We start from the raw sequence: 14,997 nt of genomic DNA on the forward strand, positions 1-14,997 counted from the left end.
CAAAACGGTTCCCATGTAGTACCATGGATGTTTGGGGTGCTAATACCTTCCCCTTGCATAACTGACTTCCTTACCCATCATATCTCTTTCCCCCCGGGTTTTATCAATGTTTTCCCTTTCCTTCAGAAATAAATAAAGTTCGATGCCCACTTTGTTGTATGTTCGAGTGTGCGATACGTTCGGGTGTATTTCCGCTAGCTTTAGCTGGCGAATTTGCTGGGGAATTGCTTCTTGGAGCATTTCCTAGTCGCTAAAAGGAGTCGAGCCTAGTTTAGATTGTTTTCTCGCTAGTTTTAGGTGTTTACCTTTATGCCTTATTCTCTTTATATTATTCATCATTTATTTTATCACCTTACACTCCTGTATTTTGTTACATTGGATATCTATATATGTTGTTGTTGGGTTGGGGTTGATACCATATGAGTGAAGCTATATACCCGATCTTAGTATACACACATTATAGATTCATGGATAGTCGTGAAAACCTGTATTCCGCGCATTTGGTTGTCACGAGAACCACACCCATACTAGATTCACTTGGAAGTAATTTTATCCTGTGAGCATTCACTACGACATGGTATTTTAATTTTGAGTCGATGACTCTGAGAGACCTTCTAGGGACCACCTTAGAGCATAGTCCATACCCGTGAGGGGGATATGGTTTTTTCTTATAGGAAACTATAGACTATACCTACCTTGATTCTAATATTACGCTGAACCTTTGAACTTACAACAAAGGCATATACAGATTATTCAAAATATATCAGAGTTTTGAATTTGTGTGATCTATATAATTATATCATACATTATCATTCATCATGAAAAATCTTTTTGCATATTCATTTCTTTTATAGGAATCCAAGAGCCCAATTTGTTGACTAAGCATCTGAGGCGAAGCATGACTTCCGAGATAAAGAGAACTTACAATTACAAGTTTGTGAAGCCTCGGTTGATTGTGTTGAGAGAATTAGGGGAACGTCTAGTTCTCGGGAACATAGATGATTTCAAGAAGTCTTATGGCAACCTTCTAGGAATCTTGAACACCGAGGTCAATACCACTGTTGTGCACACTCTGGTGTAATTCTACGACCCTCCGTTGAGATGCTTGTAGCGGTAAATTCATGACCATCAAGCTATGGATAAACTTAACGTCAATAAAACCAGAGTCGCCACCGCGCTTTTATTGTTTCCAAAGGAAAATGGAAAAGTACGAACAAAACCCAAAGATAAAAAAATTTCAAATAAAAACTAATAAAATTCCAGAGATTGCAAGTAAGGGGTTTGGTTACACAGAGGGAAGGTGTTAGCACCCAAAGTATCCTAAGTACTCCTAGGGAGCCCTTTTTTTATGTGTGTATGTGTTTTTGGTATAAAAGATGTTTGAGAAAAATAGAGTGTGGGGATGAGAAAAGAACTCATTGATTATATTTTTGTGTTTGACAAGACCTTCGGACTTGTGCCTACGTACCAACATAAAAATGAGGGATCAAAACCTCATAGTTCGTGGTATCAATTTCAAAATGAGTGGATCGCTTTTAATCAAAATTTTTAGTTAAAATATGCATAAAGGGCCCAAAAAATGAATGAAGTTATTAGTTCTTTTTGTCTTTTGAAATTTTAAGTAAATATGGTTAAGTTCATTTACAAGTTTGATTTAAGAAAGGAGTTTAAAAATGCAATGGCATAAGGCCAAATTTCTAATTTGAAATAAGGTCTAAGTTTTGAAACCACAAGTAAAGAAGGTTTTTTAAAAGGGGAGAGATTTTGAAATTTAAGAAGTGGAAGAAGATGAAGAGACTAATCCTAAGCATAAAATTAAAAGTTAAGAGTTGAAAAGATCTGACCAATAGGATGCAATTCAACAGACAAGAATGTCATATAGAAAACCCATTTTCCCTTTGGACTTTTAATCAAACAATAATCAGAAAAACAATTAGCAATATCAAGCATCATGGAGATTGAGGCATCAAATAAAGATAGCCACATCCAAGCAACCAAATCCCATAGCTAGCAGTTTTCATTGTCTTCTCATGTATCAGATGAAATATTCCTTGATTAACTCAACATAAGGCATTAGACACAATATCAAAATAACAATTGTATCAAGACCATGTAGCAGATGAATTCAAGTGGATCCTAATACTTGCATCAGATGAAAGCTTAAATCACAATCATTTAGTCTCAGAAATGTTGGCATTGACCAAGTCCTTTTGCATATGGAATGTTGCCTAATCATAGGTCCAAAAGTTCAAATCAAACCCAACAGTCCACACAAACATTTTTTACGATTTTTGTTGTTTATTTAGGTATTTTAAGCTCCTGAGACCACAAGCAAAACAAAATACACAAACATATATATACAATCACAATATGATGGCTCAAATGAGCAAAGTGAAAATGGCATAAACATAAACAAGTTAAATAGAATGGAAATGGAAAATGAATGGTAAATGACTAGAAATTAATTGCATAAAGTAAATGACTTGAAAATAAAGCAATATTAATAAGAGTTAGTCAAATGTTAGTCAAAGTTGATCAAATGTTAGTGGTGTTTTGCTTCTCAGTTGATTAAGCCATTCTTTGGAGAACACTCAACCATTTATTCACAAGCGTGGATCCTTGAACCAAGACATCTTCCAAATGAAGTAAAAAAGGCAAAGTTTCCACACAATATCATGAAAGATGGGATACTTACAATCTCACTTACTAGAATGCTATGCCTTTAGGGTCAAATTTAGCTCTATGTTAAGCAATCGTAATTGGACTTATGTAGAAGTCACAACTATCTGAGGCTGGGCAATAAAAATTTAGGTGCTAATGCATGTTAGAGATTTGGTATAATTAACCAAACTCCTAAAATATACCACACACTAAAAGAAAAAGATCAAAGGATGGACCTATCTCATCCATACTTGTATTGGTTCATCTAACACAAGGTTATTGATGAACAAACTAGCCTTAGGATCTTGAGATTTCATTGGTCAATGAAAGTGATGGGAAAGAAGATGAAGATCAATGGGAGATGAGAGAAACACAAATTGGTCATGGGAGGATTTTATCAAATTAAAATCATTCATTCATTTTGGGAGATGAAATGTACATATCATCGATCCCCTAAATCCAATGATTTTAATTCAACAAAAGTCAAATCAACCTTGACCAAGACCCAAACAAATAGTCAAACATCACAAGTCAATACAAATAGCTCAACATAATTTTTACACAATTAATCAATTAAAATCAAATTAAAAATGCATTTAAATTCAATTTAATTTGGTCAAAATCTAAAATCTCTTCAAAACACGAAATAAATGGGCAAGATATTTATCCTAGGTCAAACAAGGTCAAAGGACCTTAGACAAAAAATTTTATCATTTTTGAAAAGTCAGAAGTATTTTTAAACAATTAAAAATATGCACAAAAACAATTAATTCATGAAAAGTATCAAAGTTAATCCAAAAAATAATTTTAATTCAGAAAATGAAATAGAAAAATATTTAAATATTTTTGGTGAAAGTCCCATATTTTTTGGATTAAAAATGAAATTATTATGAATTAAACAAAATAAAGCAATTAAATGAAAATTAAGAAAACACAAAAAAACAAGAGCCATCAGATCTCCTTTATTAATTGAGGTGACAGATCTGATGGACAAAACGCGCACTCCATCATGTTCCCAAGTCAATGCGTATACACACATGGTAATCAGAAGCGAAGGCCAGGATTAGAAGATGGGGAGAAGATCTGATGGCAGGAGTATGCCACCATACCACCGGAGCTAGGGCTCCGGTTGTCTTCTCCCGTGGACCTCACCGGACTAGTCCACCACCAACCACCACTAAAATAAAAAACAAGGACATGGATTTAAAGAAAAAATGCTCAGGAGTTCGAATCTGGTCTCAATTTTCTCCAATTCCAAGTATATAAAAAGATACAGGGATTTGAATTTTGAGGATCATGTACTGAGTTGCTTTGATTTGACCTCAAAGCAACTCAATCTTGTTGCCTACATTGGTAGGACTTCAGCCAACCAAAAATCACAAAGAATGATGGAGAATTGAGAGAGAATCGAAGAGATGAAGTTTCTGAAAAATCACCTTCGAGTTGCTTTAAATTCACTTGATATTGATCTATAGTTGCTTGCTTTCTCTTCCTCTTACTTATAGTGATCAATTGAAATGGAAAAGGCAATGAATTCTTGGAGTTTGAATACCAAAACAGAAGATGAAATTCAACTTGATTTCAAATGAAATCTTCAAGAATTCTAGGAAATGGAGGGTTTGGATTGTTCTGGCAAAGCTTGGGCAAGGTGTTCATGAAGTTTTGAGCTCATAGCACTTGTAATTATAGGCTTGGCAATTGATTTTTACACACTTCCATTCAAATGTCAAAAATAACAATTCAAGTGAGCATGCTTGCATGGGCATGTACAAATCCCAAAGAATCATTTGAAAAGGTCCAAAATCGTACATAGGTCATGCTGAAAGCAATGCATTAAGCCATTCCATGTTGAAATGAGTGTGATCATGAAATCCTTCCAAATGGTACCATGCATTTCACCCATGCGCAAGTCCTTCAATATTCTTCCAAATGAGATGATTTTTGACTTTTTGGAAAGGTAATATCAAGAGGAACAACTTTCGTGTTGAACACTTTTCCATTTGAATCTTGGATCATGATGAATTTTTAGGTGGAAGTTTGGGAAATCAAACATATATGAAAATTTTCTAAGTACCAAGTCAAATGTTCACTTCTTCCACCTTAAATAACTTTTGCTATGGACTTCAAATGGAAAACGTTCCTTCATCAAAGTTGTATATATTTAAAACCTCTTCAATCTGGTCATAAATTTTACCTCATTTGGATTTAGCATGAAGGAGTTATGCATTTTAGAAGTTGAGGAAAATCACTTGTTCAATGGTAATGGCCCAAAATGACCTATAATCTTTCCTCTTGGCACATGCATTTTCAATTTGAATTTGAACTTCCTCCAAACATCAAATTTGAATTAGACATCTTGAATTAGATCATGGAATTTGAATGGATTTCATCTAAAAAAACTGAGCAACTTATGGTCTTGGGAAGTTGACCTCCTAATTAGGGTTCAGACAAAATGACCTAGTTCTTTACTTCAACATGAAAGTTATTTGGAGTGTCATTTTGAGTAACTTTGCTCTTGGAATCATTTTCATATGACAAAAATTGTAGGAGATAGGGTCTAGGGAACCCCAGTTTTGACCAGTTGACTTTCTTTGGTCAACCACCATGAACCATCTTGCTAGCTTGACATTATCTTGATTTTTGGGACTCATGGAGGATCAAATAGGCATGAGATAAGGTAATATGAAGTATCCCTTGAAATATTTGATCAAATGTTGAAGAAACTTATTGAGGAAGTCACACAAGATACCCAGAGGAATTAGGGCTTCCAAGGCAAACAAGCTTCAAACTCTTGATGAATTCTTGATCAAAATGATATGTGAAGACCATAGGGATCCATATATGATTTTTATAACCATTGTAATTTCTTGATTGATCTCCTTGCATTGAGGGTCTTAAACCCTAGATATGAGCTTTATGGAGCATAGGTGAGCATACACACTATCTAGAAAAACAACAAACTATACATTGACATATTTTTGGTATTTTGGTTAGTAAATAATAAAAAACAAAGTATGATACAATCAGAAAGGTGCTTGGTAATCTCTCCTAATGCAACCCCAATGAATGAGGGGTAAGGAGGATGCCAAGTTGTGATCCTAAAGCTAATGCATATGATGAGATAGCATGGGGGATCTTAGGGTCAAAATTGGGGTCTTACAGCTGCCCCTATTTAAGGACATTCTAACTAAAGATGTTGAGGTTAAACTCTTTGTATCGACTCAGTAGAATGGACTTAAATAATAACATATAGAAACAAATTTTGGGTCCTAAGAGACCTCGTGATGCATGTGATATGAATGTTAGAAGTAATCTTTGTGGGGAAAATGTTGCCACAAAGGAAAAGAATCCGGAGAGACTGAAAATTCGTAGGAGCATAATGCATTCCATAAGGAAACACTCACTAGGGAGACAGAGACTCTGGGGATAAACTGTTGTGCATAGGCCAGGCTACAACTTAAAAACTACAAGAGACACGAGGGAATTCCATGAATATAAATCAATGGAAGGACTCGGTCGAGGATTAAGGGAAAAATTTGCGGGGGAAACGGGTAAATCATAACAAAACTGAAATACCTAAACCAAGCGGGGCATGGCGATTTCACTAGGGAAATACGCACTCAAACTCAACTAGGGAAGAATGAACTTCAACACAGCAGTACCATAATTATATTATCTATTACTGGTTAATGGGTAGGAAGATAACATAATCTGACAGAGAGGCATCTGTTACCGGTTAGAGTAAACATATCAAGGATGACTCGTTGAGGGAAACAGGAGGTGTATCATTACTGGTTACTGGGGAAAATAGGATTTACAACTACCGGTTACTAGGCAGAAAACCAAAGAGAGAATACTTGTCACGAGTTAAAGTGAACATATCAAGGATAGACTTAAGGGAAGAATATCCGTCATCGATTAAGATGAACATATCAAGGATAGACTCAAGGGAAGAATATCCGTCATCGATTAAGATGAACATATCAAGGATAGACCACCTGAGTAAAAATAGGAATTATATCTATCAATTACTGGATAGAATACCAAAAGGAGAGAATATTCATCACTAGTTAAAGTGAACATATCAAGGATAGACTTCGAGGGGAAAGTAAGGTTTACAACTACCGGTTATTGGGCAGAAGACCGCAAAGAGGAGAAAACCTGTTATCGGTTAGGATGAACATATCAAGTATTAACTCTATGGGGAATGAAATAGGGATTACAACTACCTTTTTACTGGGTAGAAAACCACAAAGGGGAGATTATCCGTCATCGGTTAGGATAAACATATCAAGGATAGACTGCCTGAGGAAACGTGAAAACGAATCCGCTGGGGAGAATAAAGGAGATAAATTACTTTTACCGGGTAGTTGTAAATTACTTCGACCCGATGAGGATATAACTCAGGGGGAGTGGTTTCATCCAGATAATCAACTAGGGAGGAAACTGAAATAATAATCATCCACGAGGAATAACTCATTGGGGAATGAGAAAGGTTAAATTCTCTCTGCTTAAGGGGGTGACATTCTACCATTGAAAGAGGACAAACACACTAAATCTGCATAAGGAAATAATATCACCGTAGAAGAGGATAAAAAAATAAGGAATAAAATACAATAACATGCATAATGAAATATATGATGTATGAATGTGTATGATTGATGACTATGCTGACAAAACAATCACAAAGGATACAAATGTCACCGATTTGAATCATCGCTACAACACTCGGCTAATCTCGACAAGATGGAAACACCAACTGGAGAAACATGTTGGGGATGGATGTAAATCAATTGGCTCTAAACATCCCAAACCTGGTTGGGGAAAGGGAGAGAAGATTCGCAGGGTGTAAGACCCTAATTTTGACCCTAAGATCCCTCATGGCATCATATCATTGCTCTTTGCATTTACCTCAAGGATCATAGCATCTTGGCTCATTTACCCTTGGGTTAGGACTTGCGTGAGTTGGTTTGTGACCACCAAGCATGCTTGAATTTTATATTATTGCTTTTCATATTTTTGTTTACTAACCAAAAGCACAAAAATATGTCACTAACTTGTTTTGTTGTGAAGCTTAAGCAATCATCTGATCCAAGGCTCCTAGGAGGCCCCTATGCTCAATGAAATGGCCAGATGAAGTTGAAAGCAAGCATGACAATGGTTCCCAAAGCTCTCAATCATCATATATGTCTCCCAAGTATCTGAACTTGCCAATATGATCAAGATAAATCAAAGGGCTTGAGGATTGTTTCCCAAGGAAACCCTAATTCAACTGTGCATTGACTGTGCCTTGCTCATGAAGCAACCTTAACCTATGATCAAATTAAACCAAGGTAAGTTCTTTAATTCATAATTTTATGCATATATGAGCCTATGTGAGTGTCCTCTATCATTTATTCATCAAGATTTGAATTTTGGCTTTGAGAAGTTGATCAGTCAAATCATCTGACTATTTTGAAATCCACTGAGCCCTAACTTTTGATGTGTTTATCAAATTAAGATGACTCCAAGAGAAACAATGTTCTTAAGAACCATACGAACAACTTTCATGTTCATCAAAAATCCATTTGAAACTTGGAAGGTCATCATTCATTTCAAAACATTATAGGTCATTTTGACTGAAACCCTAATTTTGGGTCAACTTCCCAAGGACTTCACTCCTTCATTTTTTATGATTTTGAGGTGAGACAAAGTGCATTGAAATTTTAAGATGTATACTTCAATTTTTATGTTGGACAAAATTTCATAATCCTAAAACAAACACATGTGATAATACAAAACATTATAGGTCACTTTGGACCAAAGCCATTGAATCTTGAAAAAGTCCAACTTCAAGTGCCCATAACTGTCTTATAAAAAATCCAAATGATGAAACATTTAAGTCCAAATTGATTTTCTTGAAACGATATACAACTTTTATGTTTAAGGTTTTGTCAAATGAGGCTTGCATCATTGAAACATAAGGGCTTGAAGTTGGTCCATTTTGGCAAAATTTTCAAATACATGTTTTGTACCTTGAACTTCATGGCCTGTTTTCATAAATTTCCACACTCCAAATGGATTTTTGTTCAACATAACTTTTTTTCCTCATGTCAAGACCTTTCCAACCATTACCCATATGCTTATGTTTGGATTTTCCAATTGGCATTTTCGAAGAGGTGAAGCTTTATATTCAATTATGCATAACATGTTAAATTTCCATGCACAAGCTAATGCATTGCAATCTGCACGTCCAAACCATCTCATAATCACTTCAGCTTGCATTTGCAATTGGTTTTGGGCATCACATGCACCTGTACAGGCCCATGCATGGAGGACCCAACTTCACATGCACACGAGTTTCCCACCATTTTGCATCAACTATGGCTATAAATAGAAGGCATTGCTCACTTCATTTGGCAACCTGAAGGCGCCTGAACCTCTGCTGAATTGCTTCCCTAACCTCTCACTCAAAGGAGTTCTAAAATTTTGCTTCACTTTTCAAGCTTAAATTTCAACTTCCCTGGTTGATCTTTAGCTTTTAATTCCTTAGCCTTGCTTCATTGTTATTTCAAGATCAAGTTGCACTCAAGGATTGGATTGGATCAAGCTCACAAAAGTTGCACTTCAAAGGTTTTCATCATAATTGTTTTGATTCGAATCTCTCGTATTATTGTGCATTGCTTAGTTTGGTTGGCATTTCTGAAGTCCTCATGTGAGAGGCAATTGATTGGTGGTTTTAATTGAGAATTGGTTAACTTCAAATTGAGTACATTGTTTTTCAACCTCATATTTCTTCTTCTATAAGAGTCTTGAGCAAAAACTAAGGTCACAGGGGTGATGTACATCACCCCAGCTTTCTTTTGGTAAATGGATCACGTATTTTAGTTAAGGTTTCAAAACCTGCAACTGGTGGTCGGAGGAGGCCTTCTCACCGGAGAAGACGGTGGTTTCCACCACCGTCCCCACGCGTCCAAACCCTGGTCATTGGATGAGTGTTTCTAGATCTAATGATAGCTCTATGTTGTTATGACTTAATTTAATGTTGAATGCCACGCTGTTAACTAATGTGTACCATGCGCGCGCGCTTCCTAGCCATGCGATCAGCCACATCAATTAATGAAGTGAGATCTGACGCTTGTGGTTTTTTGCTATTTTCTGAATTTCCATTTTATTTTCTTTTATTCCAATTATTTTCAAAAATTCATAACTTCTTTATTTGGAATCATAAAAATATGGGACCAATTGCAAAAAATTTCTCTTAAATTCTAGTTTCATAAAATGATTTTTAATTATTTTTGTGATTCCATTTAATATTTTTTGGGAATTATTTCATTTCTGGTTGTTTTTAATTCACTTAAAATACTTTTTGATATTCAAAAATGCCAAAAATATTTTCTTAACATCTTTGGATGGTGATGAATCTATGAAAAATATTCTCATCAATTTATTAATTGATTTGAGATTTATTTGAGATTTTAGTCCAATTATGTTATTTTTCTTCATTTTTAATTGTTTAAAATTAGTTTCTGTTTTCAAAAAATGTTGAGGAAATTTGTCAAATCTTGTTTGACCTTTTTAGACTTATGATGATCCAATTGGACTTATCCAAGTTGATTTGAATTGGATTTGAAGTTTGACATTTATTTGTTCCTTTTATTTCATGTATTATTTTAATTGCAAAAAAATACCAAAAATATATTTTACATTTCTTGACTTCTAATCTTCATTTCACTTCTGCTTACCATTGATTGATGTCGATTCCATTCATGTTTGATTAATGTGTTTGGATTATGTCTTTTGAATTTCAACTTTGTACATTCTATTTCCATCTTCATCTTCTTCTTTTTCTTTTGATCAATGAGTTAATGATTTGTGGTTAGCCTTGACATCATGAGAGGCTTAACTTTCTTTGATCCAAATCAAATTCATCTTGATCAAAGATCAAGTGAATTGCTTTGTGTCCAAGATAGGTTGCTTCTTGGTCAAGCAAAAAACCTAACATCCATACAAGGTAATTCTTCTTTTCTTTTGGCATGGCAAGTTGTAGGAGCTTGGCTTACTAGTCATGATCTCTAACTTGCGTTTATTTGCCTATAGTTTTATTGACCGGCCTCAGATAGGTGTGACTACTATATTAGTCCACTTACGATTGCTTAACATAGCGATACATTGCCTTATGGCACACTAACACTAACTACTAATTACTAACTTTTAATTCAAGCATTTAATTCTTGCAATTTACTTTAATGCAATTTAATTTCTTGCTCATTTAATTCATATTGTCTTTTTCCCTTTGCTCATTTGAGCTCATGTTTATGTTTATGCCATTTGTCTTTTGCTCACTTGAGCACATTATTGTGTATATATTTTGCTTTGTGCTTGTTATGTCTTGTTTGAGTGAACCAATGCAAAAGGAGAAAGGACTTAGAATTAGGACCTTACCTATGCTAAATGGAGCTTCAAGAGCAACCAGGCCTCATGCCTTTAGAATGCTAAATATGCTGAAGAGCAACTAGGCCTCATGCCTTTAGAATGCTTAATCTTGAAGTTGAATTGAAAGGACTCATATTCTAAACTCACTCTTGTCCATTCTTTCTATTGCATTGTGGAACTTTTTGATTTGTGTGTTCTTGTGTGATAGGGATCCCAAACTTGAGCTAGCTAGAAGGACCATCGTCATGAGCATCCAAGTTAAGAGAAAGACAAGTCCAAATGGGAGGATCCTAGAAGCTTGATTGAATACTTGCTTGATTGCTTGAGTTAATTGCTTATTGCTCACTAAGTACAAAGGAAATGAGCTCTTGAATCATATTTATGATCTCAAGAAAGGAACTCCAAGGGTTTTATTTCTCTTCCCTCATCTTTGCATGTTTAGGACATAGCCATTCTCATCTTCTCTCCACTCTAACCCAAGACATGCTTATGTTGTGCAAACATTACCATTGTTTTCAAAATTAGAAACCTAGGCACCATGCCTTTGATTTTTTCAAACTCTTTTCATAATACTTATTTTAAATTGAACTTTAAGTCAACTTTGACTTCATTTTGTGAATACTTCTAATTGGTAAATCCAACTCATTTCAAATTCTGTTGTGGTTCCAATGGCCACCTTTGCCAAAGCTTTTCATAAACATTAGCTATTAGGTTTGAGTTATCATAGTGGTTGATGTAAACCTCACCTTATCCTTAGTGATTGGACTATAAGTCTTCCATACTTATTATAGGGTGGATCCCTCACTAGTATGTTGAAGCTCTCCTCACATGGTGGATTTGTGGTTTAGGTTGAGTTTTCTCCCTTTTATAACAAAAGACCTTAAGGCTTTTGACCAAATCAATTCACCCATATTTTGAGATTTTTACCCCGAACTACGAGGTTTTGATCCTACCTTTGTGATGGTACGTAGGCAATGGGTTCATCCATTCAAACAACAAAATTGTAAATAATTTGTATATTCTTTTCTCATCTCTCCAATCATGTTTGCACAAATATTTTTCACAAATACCAACCTACCATACAACATTGGCAAAAAAGGGCTCCCTTAGAGTACTAAGGATGTTTTGGGTCCTTAAAACCTTCCCATTGCATAACTAACCCCCTTACCCAGATCTCTGACATTTTTATTAGTTTTTGATTTGATAAAACTTCTCGGTTTTTGTTCGCTTTCTAACCTTTCCTTTGGATAAATAGAAGTGTGGTGGCGACTCGAATTGTATGTTTACTTTTGATTTAGTCAATAAATCTAAAGGTAACGAATACCCCGCTACACACGGGACCTGAACTATCAACTCTGCGGGGAATTTTAGGTTAACATTATATCGAATGAGACAACCTCGCAAGGGACCAAATCGAATACCTCTCAAGAATCAACACTGTCGGGGATCAAAAATAAACTCCGGTGGGGGCTTACAATAGATAAAACTCTATGTTGGGTCCATGCAAACTGTTGAGAATGTGAGCCTACAACTCAGTTGGGGATGTGATTACAAACTCAGCTAGGAAAACCGACTTACTGTTAGGGGGGAAAGGTTACCAAACCAACCGCTTGGGGAATAACAATGATGCTTCGCACTTTAGGACTTACCTGTTCTCAGATTGTTGTTGATATTCCTTACCGAAATTGATTGCTTAAAAGTAATCGCTCTTATTATTTTAGAAAAAATGATTTTTATTTTATTATTTCAAATTTCAAAATTATCATCATAAAATTCAATTCTATTTTGGCTGAAAAATAAATAAGAGTAGAAACAATTGGATTAAAAAACTCACCTTTATTTAATAGAATGGTAGTTTGTAAATGACAAGACTCCATAGATCTTTTACAAAAGTTGAAAAATGGTAATTTACATGGAAAATGGCTACATTGAAAACAATGATCACTAATCCTTCTACCAACTTCAATATCCGGTACGCTCTTGGCTTCGGTTGAGAATAATGAATCAGAACTGACTGGCTGGTTCAAAATTGTTCTCCATGGCTAGGGATCAACCGAATGCAGTTACTTGCCATAATCCCTAATTCTTGCATAGATTGCCCCAGGGTGGGGTACTCAATCTATCGGGATAAACTTTCTGTTTTATGTCTCTAATTTTTGCCTGGATCACCCTTTCGGGTTTTCAATCCACCGAGACGCTCATTTTTGCCTAAGCCGCCCTTTCGGGTTTTCAACTTAGCGAGTTGTGCTTTTCTTTTTAGGTGAAGTATTCTTTTACTACATCGGCATTCGCAGGACGAGTGAACTCTTCACCATCCATAGTTGTAAGAATCAAAGCACCACCTGAAAAGACTCTTTTCACAACATATGGGCCTTCATGATTAGGAGTCCATTTGCCCCTAACATCAGGTTTAAAAGATAGAATCTCCTTGAGCACAAGGTCACCTTCTCTAAACACTCGAGGCCTGACCTTCTTATCAAAAGTTTTCTTCATTCTTTGCTGATATAACTGACCATGACACATGGTAGTCAATCTATTCTCTTCAATTAAATTCAGTTGATTATACCTGGTATGGCACCATTCAGCTTCTGTCAACTTAGCTTCCACCAAAACACCCAATGATGGGATCTCAACCTCTATCGGGAGCACAACTTACATACCATAAACAAGTGAGAAAGGGGTTTCCCCTGTTGAAGTGCGGACGGATGTACGGTACCCATGCAAAGTAAATGGGAGCATATCATGCCAATCTTTGTACGTCACAACCATTTTGTGAATGATCTTCTTGATGTTCTTGTTTGCATCTTCAACAACCCCATTCATCTTGGGTCTGTAGGGAGAAGAATTATGATGTGCAATCTTGAAGTCTTTACAAAGAGCTTCCACCATATTATTATTCAAGTTAGATCCATTATCAATAATGATCTTACTTGCAAGGTAATCAATAGCCACCAGAATGAAACGATGTCCGTTCGAAGCTTTAGGCTCAATCATGCCAATCATATGTATTCCCCACATGGAGAAGGGCCATGGAGAGGAAATGACATTCAAAAGCCTCGGAGGAACATGGATCTTACCTACATAAATTTAACACTTGTGTCATTTCTTCACAAACTTGCAACAGTCAAATTCCATTGTCAGCCAATAGTAACATGCTCTCAACATCTTCTTAGACATAGAACGTCCATTAGACTGATTACCAAAGGAACCTTCATGGACTTCAGTCATCAATAAGTCTGCTTCGTGTCTATCCACGCATCTGAGCAAAACCATATCGAAGTTTCTCTTGTAAAGCACATCACCATTCAGGTAGAAGTTGCCAGCTAATCTTCTCAAAGTCTTCTTAACTTTTAAAAATGCCCCAGGCGGGTAAATCTGACTTTGGAGGAAACATTTAATATCAAAATACCACGACTTTTCATCTTTAGCTTCTTCAACAACAAAAATATGAGTTGGCCTATCAAGACGCATCACAATCAAATTGGGAACTTCATTCCAAAATTTCACCATAATCATCGAAGCCAACGTTGCAAGAGCATCCGCCATCCGATTTTCATCTCGAGGAATGTGATGAAACTCAACCTTTGTAAAGAAAGTTGAAATCCACCTCGCATAATCTCTATATGGTATCAAACCGGGTTGATTCGTCTCCCATTCACCTTTGATCTGATTCACAACCAAAGTTGAATCTCCATAGACGTCAAGATATTTGATTATGAGATCAATGGCCTCTTCAAGCCCCAAAATACAAGCTTCATACTCAGCCATATTGTTCATACATTTGAAGGTTAATCTAGCTGTAAACGGAAAATGAGTGCCTTGAGGAGTAATAATCACTTCCCCAATGTCATTACCATACGAATTAACAGATCCATCAAATACCATGCCCCAATGGGAACCAGGTTCTGGCCCTTCTTCAAG

Source organism: Lathyrus oleraceus, chromosome 5 (assembly GCF_024323335.1).
Source record: "Lathyrus oleraceus cultivar Zhongwan6 chromosome 5, CAAS_Psat_ZW6_1.0, whole genome shotgun sequence".
NCBI lineage: Eukaryota > Viridiplantae > Streptophyta > Magnoliopsida > Fabales > Fabaceae > Lathyrus > Lathyrus oleraceus.